This window comes from Halyomorpha halys, unplaced genomic scaffold (assembly GCF_000696795.3).
Source record: "Halyomorpha halys isolate HHAL.00 unplaced genomic scaffold, Hhal_1.1 Scaffold1598.1, whole genome shotgun sequence".
Lineage (NCBI taxonomy): Eukaryota > Metazoa > Arthropoda > Insecta > Hemiptera > Pentatomidae > Halyomorpha > Halyomorpha halys.
Window position 1 is genome coordinate 242,130 of NW_027114197.1, and position 9,086 is coordinate 251,215.

General features: G+C 30.6%; 1 protein-coding gene and 1 long non-coding RNA gene across 5 annotated transcripts in view; one reads left to right on the top strand and one right to left on the bottom strand.

Moving 5' to 3' along the window:
- The window catches only part of LOC106690163 (sodium-independent sulfate anion transporter), a 190,514-nt gene that overhangs the window by 107,407 nt on the left and 74,021 nt on the right, over nt 1-9,086 (bottom strand). For all 4 annotated transcript variants that reach the window (XM_014435496.3, XM_067051443.1, XM_014435497.3 and 1 more), the window contains one exon: nt 7,153-7,201. The gene's annotated coding sequence lies outside the window, so the exon portion shown is untranslated. The remainder of the gene's footprint in view (nt 1-7,152; nt 7,202-9,086) is intronic.
- LOC106690165 (uncharacterized) overlaps nt 1-9,086 on the top strand; it is an 18,178-nt gene that overhangs the window by 2,238 nt on the left and 6,854 nt on the right. The window contains exon 2 of the long non-coding RNA XR_001344539.2: nt 1,717-1,907. This is a non-coding gene — a long non-coding RNA (uncharacterized lncRNA). The remainder of the gene's footprint in view (nt 1-1,716; nt 1,908-9,086) is intronic.

Consider the following 9,086-nt stretch of genomic DNA (forward strand, 5'->3'; position numbering starts at 1 on the left):
GATTCTTTATTATTACTTTATCTGTTTCAAAATATTATTTTATGTTCATTACTATTTTATAATTATGTTTTTTGGATTTTTTAAAACTAGTTTGCTCTTGTATCAAAATAAATTGTTACTTTGCGTTCAAGAGCTCTAAATAAGAAATGTGAGAAAAAGTCTCACGCGCGGCCATCCGTCTTAAAATCGACCTAGCGACCAATCACGGGTTAAAAAGTAATCAAAATATTGGTTTGATTGATTTAAGTTTTAAAAAATTAAAGTTCAGGTTCAATTGGGGAGCACGTTTCAAATTCTCAATTTTCCAGTTGACGATTAAGTAACAAACACACACAGAACATTCCCAATGCAGTGACACTTAATAAATATGTCAAAAACAAGGAGCATAAAAATCACCAAGTCCTAATGCAATATATTCTGATACAACACCGATCCTGAAAATTGATCAAATTTAAAAGAATCGAACAATACCATATATCAACAAGACATAAAAAATTCTCCTTGACATTAAACAATCTTCATGGGGCTACAAAAAAAAATCAGTCTTTAAACAAAACTATAAAAATTCTCAAGAAGATACCATAACGTGGGTGCGGTACTTTTTGAAGTAATGAGATAAAATCATTAAAAAAAAAAAATTATTTTTTTTTTACTTTATTATATTCACAATCAGATAAACCCATCGTTGACTGCTTGGAATTTCATGGATTCATGTATTTTGTAAACTTGATTTCATTTAATTATTTGCCCTTTCCTATTCTGAGATTTTTCTTTTCTGCTATTGTACAATACAATACAAGTAAGTACTATTTAATTCCAATTATCATTTATAAAAAATGGGTATTTTCAATATTTAGAGGATAACAATTTATACTAACTTCCGTCTATAATGTAATGAAATTTATGTTCTACCCAAAACATTATTCATAATTATTTGAAAATAATGGTAATGATTCTGATGAGACGGCGTAATTTATAATATTTATGATTGAATAGCATGTAGCAAAATAATATAAATGAAACTGTTCAATGTACTATTGTAACCTGTTATTTATAGATTATCATTATACAATATCAAGAAAATACACTAAAGTGAGAGCATATGATCACTGGTGTGAAAAACTGTAATGAAATTAAGTTCGCTAATGATCCTTATTTTTTTTTAACCTTGGCTATAGTCAAAAGTTACACAAATAAAATATGTTTTATATCTTTTGGTAAAACATCTTTATATAATATTTATTGGTTAACGTTAGAAATGGAGATTCACTAAATACCTAGGTGCGTAACCTCATGTAGTTTGGCACAGATCCTAGAACTATTGGCAAGCATTTAGTGAAAGGCGAATTCTCCTTTGATCGGGCAATTCAAGGCCACTTAATCAGACTTCGTGAAGCCAAATTTCAGAACTTCAATACAAATGCTAAGGCTAACAACACATACATCAGAAGATGAATGATGCTAATCCATAGAAATCTTAAATAATTATAGAAAAATAAAGATGCGTGAGATAACATTGCAAACTCATTGATTTATATGTCTATATTTATATTTTAGAAAAAGAGAAGAAAAATAAAAGGATCATATTAATAAAAATTAGTACACTATTTTTAATTATATATTATATATTACCCTATACTTCAATTGGTCTTTCTATGTTCCTACATTCTAACTTCCAGTGTACAATCACTTATAATCAATCAATTATCTAACTAGGTGTCACAGCTCGCAACCACCAGAGTCATTAGAGTTGCTCTCACCGTCGGGATCACCTGGCAAATCATCTGCAATTATGTAGAAACCTACAATGGGTATTCTCTTAGCAGACAAGAAAATATGGATGCAACACAATTGAATATATGTACAGGATTGCAAGAAGAATCATCGAAAGAATACGAACCGTACGGGTAAACAAATGTTTATTTATTTATATCTGACTGGTTCTTAAAATATCTGGAGAGAATTAAAAATAAATTGAATAAAACGCCATTGACATATTGCATGCGTCGTCTGACATAGTCTAGACTATAATTCCAGAATTGTCCCTATAAAAAATATGTCCAACTACCATTACAAACATAAAGCTGAAACAAATGAATAGTTCTAAATATAAACATACCTAAATCTAAATTTCACAAATCAAATATATCATAAATTAGATTTAACATCAGAACTAATCACAGAACCACACCAATAAAGGAAAAAAGTGAATACGCAAAGGTCAAAGAACTATTCCCTAGTGTAGTTATCAATGACAGTGGTTCACAAACTGCCGAGAAGAGAAAAAGGCAGTTATTTCACACCAATTTTTTTATTACTTTAATTAAAACTATGTATAATTACTAGTCAAAATTGAAGAGTCTGCCAAGTATTGGTATGAGGAATAAAAAATGGTAGCTGTTTCAAACCGTTAAAAAAAAATTAATTTATCGCTTGAAGCTTTAATTCTTTAAAATTGCTAACAACACAAGAAAACCTAAGAGATGTTTATTTAAAATTGTATAAATTTGAAAAAATATTAGCAATAATAGAGCTATTTACGTTCAATAGTTCTCGAGGTATAGCTATTTAAAAAGCAACATTTCATAAAAATGTACTGAAAGGATTACTAGTTAGTGAATTTATTTTGAGAAATGTTTTTTTTAATAACTTATTTATTGTTATTTACAATTGAATACATATATACACATCAAATAAATTTGCTGTAAGTGATATTATGACATGATACAAACATGTGGAGAATCTACCCATCGATAGAACTCCAAAAACATTTCTAAAGGAGAAGATCTCGAGGCCATCTTCTTTTCAGACGCCTAAGAGGATTATTAGGTAGTGAAGGAGAAGGCAGATTAGAAACAAGTTGGTTTGGGTGGTTGGGAAGTTTATCATGGAAGGATTGGTATCTGGTTCTTGGCAAATCGGCAACATATGGGACATTGAGGTCCTAATGGATGATTTGATTTGTGACAAAGTAAGGAGCATTAAGGATTTTACGAAGGATTTTGAACTGTAAGGATTGGATTCCCATAGCTCAACTCCCATAGGCCTTATAACAGTCATGTAGATCAGTCTTTTGTAATGAATTGAAGTTTGGACCGGTTGTCTAGTAAATGTTGTAATAGTCAGAATCGACGAGCAGTTTCCTGTCTTTTCAGTCTTGTATGCGGATTCCATGTCAGTCGTTTGTCCAGATTTAGTCCTAGTAACGGATCTGTTCGACAGGAATAAGTGGGGTATTAAAAGATACTGTGGGGCAAGACGAAGGTTTACGAAGAAGGGTAAATGTGATTTGGTGGGATTTATTGGAATTTATTTTAATCCTCCAGTTTTGGCACTATTCTTCAAGGGTGGTTTTTGAGAAATATATATCTCAAAAAACATTCGACGTACAGATGTCTATTAGCACGAAAATTAACGCTTGTTTATGACGTTTATCCTCGTAGAGGCAGTAGTTTTCATGTTAATAATAAATTGATTTATAAAGATTTATGAAGATAAACGTCATCAACTACTTTATAGTTCATTAAACTAGATTTAATTTGAGGGCTAATAGACATCTGAACCTCGAATGGTTTTTGAGACATAAATCTAGATATCTCAAAATAAATTCACTGATCTTTCAGTACATTTTTTATAAAATGTTGCTTTTTAAAAATCTATATCTCGAGAACGATTGAACGTAAATAGCTCTATTAGGGCTCATATTTTAGGGAATGTATTCTACTTTAAACGAAGATCCCTTTTCAGATCAGGTTTTCTGAAGTTGTTGGCAGTTTAAAAGATATAGAGCTCCGAATAAAAAATAATTTTTTTTTTTAACGTTTTGAAACAGCTGCCATTTGTTATTCCCCCTAACTATACTTAGCAGACTCATCAATTTCGAATAGTAGTTATACCTAGTTTTCATTAAAGTAATAAAAAATTGGGGTGAAATAACTGCCTTTTTTCTCTTCTTGGGCTCTTATACTGTAAGTGCCGCGGTACCCTAAAGTGTCTCAAGTATATGCAAGAGCCGCGAACAAATCCCACATTCTCTACATATTAAAAAAAAATTAAAATACTAAATATACAGTGCCTTCCAGCATTTATTATATATAAATTAATTTTAACTTCTTTGGAAATTAAATAGTTAAAATATAAATTAAGTTGATACCGCAGTCATGCCAATAATAAAATTTAAGTAATTAAAATAAAATTATAGATAGTTAGGAAAGCCTGAACTAAATATAAATATCTAAATCTAAATTCCACAATTCAAATACTCGATCATAAAATAAATGATGTCAGTTGCGATTTGACTAGTATGTGCTTTATTTCACACTGAAGCAAAAGGTTATTGTTCAACTGCACGATGTGCAACCTTGCAGTAGCGATAGGAAATACCGATTTCACACCCAGTAAATGTCAAACAGATCCGGAAGTTAACAAACAGAAGACGTCAAACGGAAACGACCAAACTGTATATAACATCACACCTTTGTGCTAGACAATAATATCCACGGATTTATTTATAGATGTATAATCATCATATATTAATTAAACTTAATTAATCTTAATTATCTTCGAGTCTACAAATCAACAGAAAAATTACTTTCCCTTCATAAAAATTAAATTAAATCGATTAATCCATAGTATAGACCTTTTGGCCTACTACCCTCTACAAGGTTTCTTAGGTTGAAGGTCATTCAATATATCAATCTCAACTCTGTCCTTTCTTTTCTTCTATTATTAACTAAAACTCCACTGTTGTGGATTCTGAATTGACACAGACAGACACACTAACTCTACTAGAATTTGTAATTTCGGGAAATTCTAGTCAGAACAAAGATACAGCAAACAGTTTCATGTAGGACTTTCACCAAAACCAAAACTTTTGACAGTTAATGAAAATTTCTGATCAAAGAAAAATCAAGTAAGGGGGACACACTGGATATTTTATTTATTTTTAAAAATAATTTTAGTTTTCACAAAACAGCCTTAAAGACCACGCGAATATCATTATTTTTGTGTGTCTCTTGTTTTTCCTTTCCTTTCATTATCCCTCATCATCACCACGTGCCTTTGTTCTCTTTCTTCTGTCCACACGACCTCCTTTTTCGAATTTCTCTTTCCCACAAGGAATTTGATTTCCTTCAGTCTTTTCCTATATCGTTCTCCGTCTAGACAGTCCTGCTCCGTCATTCCTAGTCTTTCCGTTTCTTCCTTCATCTGCCTGATGTATCCTCAAATTTTTGGAATATTTCCTTGTTTTGTCTTTTCGGGTCCATTCTTACCGGATGTCAATTTCAGTCTGCTGATCCTTATTTCTGTTTCTAGATCCTTTGTGTCTTTGTAGATTTATTTGTTGGTTCTTAGCCCGTATCCTTCTTGTGTCTTTTTGGGACCATAGTCTCATCTTAGGATTCTTCGTTCTCCACACTGGAGAAGCATGTGGTTTCCGTCCCATATAGTATTACCGGTTTAACGACTGTGTTGTAGTCTCGTATTTTCGCTTTTGTGAACAGGTGTTTCTTTTTATACGTTACTGGTTGAAAAAGTTTGTTTATTTATTACATTGTTTGTAATTTACTGTTATTATTAATAATTAATTCAAATAATACACTATTCCTCGAAGATTGGCATCATTTTTGAACTTGATACCACATATGCATCCACTATTCGATAGTGGTGTTTATAATTCGCATTCACTCAGCAACCTTCAAGCGAAGTCTTAGTATAGCCTGGATCGTAAGAGTTAGAACAGGAAAACGGTTACAATATTAACAGTCATAATTATTAACGGACCTTATCCGTGAAGTTAGCAGTTAAACGAAACGCACTTATTTGTCCTTGTGTGCGAACTAAGGACATGACACGGACCAAACCACGGGCGAACACAGTCTTATCTATGCACGAAGGATAATTTTCCTTAGTAACATAAATGGAAAATGTTCTGCAACAGAAATATTCATTATCTTTTAGTCATACTATATCAGTTCTTCTCTGGGAAATACAGAATATAATACTAAATTTGTCATTCTTCTTTATTATATAAATAATTATTAATCAATGACAATAGCTTCAAATTTTTAAAGAAGTATAAATAATGAAATATATAAATAACATAAGACCAGCACTACCTGGTGCATTGGAATAACGTAAAATGCATGGGAATAGTTACTAACACAGAGCATAAATCGTCTGATTTATTTCTCTACTAATGTCAGGAACTCTTATTAAGGACAAGGAGTTAAACAACTCTATTTATACATACCAAAATAGATTTTTTTTTTTTTTTAAACAAACATTAATTCGAACACAAAAAATTCTGCTGTCAGATATTGGGAAACAAAGCATCACCTACTAGGCTACATTGCATTTTTAAAATAAAATATAAATAATCCACACAATTTTTTTTTCTACCATCCTGTAAAGATTTTAATTGGTATTTAGTACGTACATATAGGAGGTATGCTATATGTATAGCTGGGTATGAAGGATACCTTGGATTGCCTTTTGGCATATAATTCACACAAGACAGTGAAAAGTGAGTTTATAGTAAAGCCAATGCAATTTGTTTATCAATTATTACGAGTTTGGACCAGTGCTCTATAGAACAAATGAAAACTTTCCGTCATCATAATTGGCTGAAGAGGCTGTCATGGCTATCAAGTCGCAATAAGGAAATGCCTCAAACGTGGTAAAAAAGTCTTATGAGGAATTGGCTTTCGACAAAATTTTGTTCAAGTATGCTAAATTTTCCGTTGGCACGGAAATCTTCAAAAACCGATTAACACATTTAGAACTCGTAAGATCGAAAAAGTGACTGATATGAATTCGTCTTAAACTGTGTTAAAGAAAACGCCCCATTTCATTGGAAATTCCAGAGATGATCCGCTGGAACGAAGAAAGAAACTGGATTAGGATAGAAAATTAACAATACCCTCAACAGATAAACCACACGCCACTATTATAATCCAAACAAAAGTGAATTCCATAAATTTTAGACGTTAAGAAGGATGAAAATATAAAGTTACGAAATAATAATGTTTTACTCTATGAAATTAAATATCATAAATAAATAACAACGAGTTGTTATTTTCAGAACAACAAGCCTCATAGTTAAGTGATTAACATATTTATAAAAAAAAAATTAAAAAAATGTAAATTTACCTGAATGGTTCTGGTTCCTTAATCCTTGCAACTTATAAATCCAGGCTATCTGAAAAAAAAAATAATAATTAAATATTTAGTTTAATGACAATAATTTTATCTTAATATATGCTGCAACTACTCATTGCAACTTTTCTATAATATTCATGCTAATAATATAGCTGTATAAAGGCTGGTGCTAAGCACATAAAAACATTTAAAACCAAGAAAAAACAACGAAACCTCTTTTATGTTGTTCATTATCCAATATTTATAGAGAATGGTAACAATGATCATAGAGCTTACCATATTTATAAATATACAAATTTGAAAAAAATAGGTGAAAAACAATAATAATAAAATAATTAAATAAATTAAAAACAAAATTAAACTTAAAGTAAAATGTCCATACACATTAAAACCGGATTATATGGAGGAGAATAAAAAACAAAAACATATGAAACTAAAGCTTCTAGTTTGGTTTAAATAACCCTCATATTGGTCTCGTAATTAAACCTCAGGATATTGTGAAATCAATTATTTCATCAACTACATTAGGTCCAATAAAATAATTTCCGGAACTATTCCAATCGGCCTCATATGCCTTATAAAAGACATCTAAAACCAATTGAAACTGAAGAATTCATTACAACGTATCTTCTACTAACATATCAGTTAGAATGTGCTTTCGAATTTATATATTCCAGATTTTATATAATGGTATTTTATAAATTGTGTATCAAATACATCCATTATATATTTATAAAATTCGTAAAAGGGTAAAACTTACAATTTCAACTAACAGTAATAAATAGATCAAATAAAAATCGTAAAAATAAAATAGTTGTTTTTATTTTATAAAAGGTTTATGCCTGTTTAGTTGATGGGTAATATTTCATTCTTAAATCTACCATAAAAAGAACTGTTCCACTGTGTTGTTTGATAAAAAAAAAAGTCTTACACAAAAGCGGGAATTGTATGTCAGGAACAAGGCTATTATATGTTTAACGTGAATACGCTGGTGTCATTGAAAAAAATAGATAGTATGTCGTAATCATTTCTGAATACTATGAAGTCATTTGGATCACTTTTTAATTTCGGACGGTAAAATCTTTAAAATCACCAGCAACAGAACAAAAAATCAAAATCGACAGACTTAATTCTAGATGCGATTGGTTATGAGCCATCTGATTGCTTCTAGTTCAATTATCTTGCTTCGACTTATTGGTCTAATCTTGTGGGTGAAGGGCCTTCTTGTTTACATAGTGAGTTAGTAATTTTTTTTAAGGCATCTTGCACTGTATTAATGAAGCTAGTAAGCCTATTAACAGTTTTGGACCTTCATATTTACTTTATAGAAAACTTTTAGCAAAGATTTTAGTAAACTGGATTACTCAAAAAATTAAAAACCTCGATAACTCTATAAATCAACCTCCCTTCATTCTCGAATTTTCGAGTTTTGACAGCAGAGTAAATAGAGCTTATGTTCAATACGTAAGGGGCTAGGTTGGTATGGCTAACGAACTTTTACAAGGTCTGTGAAGCCAACCAGAGATGAAAACTAATGAATACTAAATAAATTACATGTTTTGTAAAGGTATTATATTTAATTACAATTAGGCTTCGAGATAAGAACTCAAAACTAATCTGAAGGCCTGCGTTAAAACAACTTTTCAAAATGTCTTGCACGAACGGATCAGAACAGCTCAAGATTGAATTTCCAGTTGAGTTCCTGTATATTGTATTTCTATTGAATCCGTTATTATATCTCTGTAATAGTAATTTTTAATTTTTATCTTTCTCACTTTGTAACTTTGTAAATATCTCAATAGTAATCTACTAACTTTGTAAATTCAGTGTTAATGGCCCTAGTGGTCGAAACACTTAAATAAATATCTCTGTCGAGCTGTCCACGGCATTTATTCTATAAAATTATTTATATTATATTTTATATT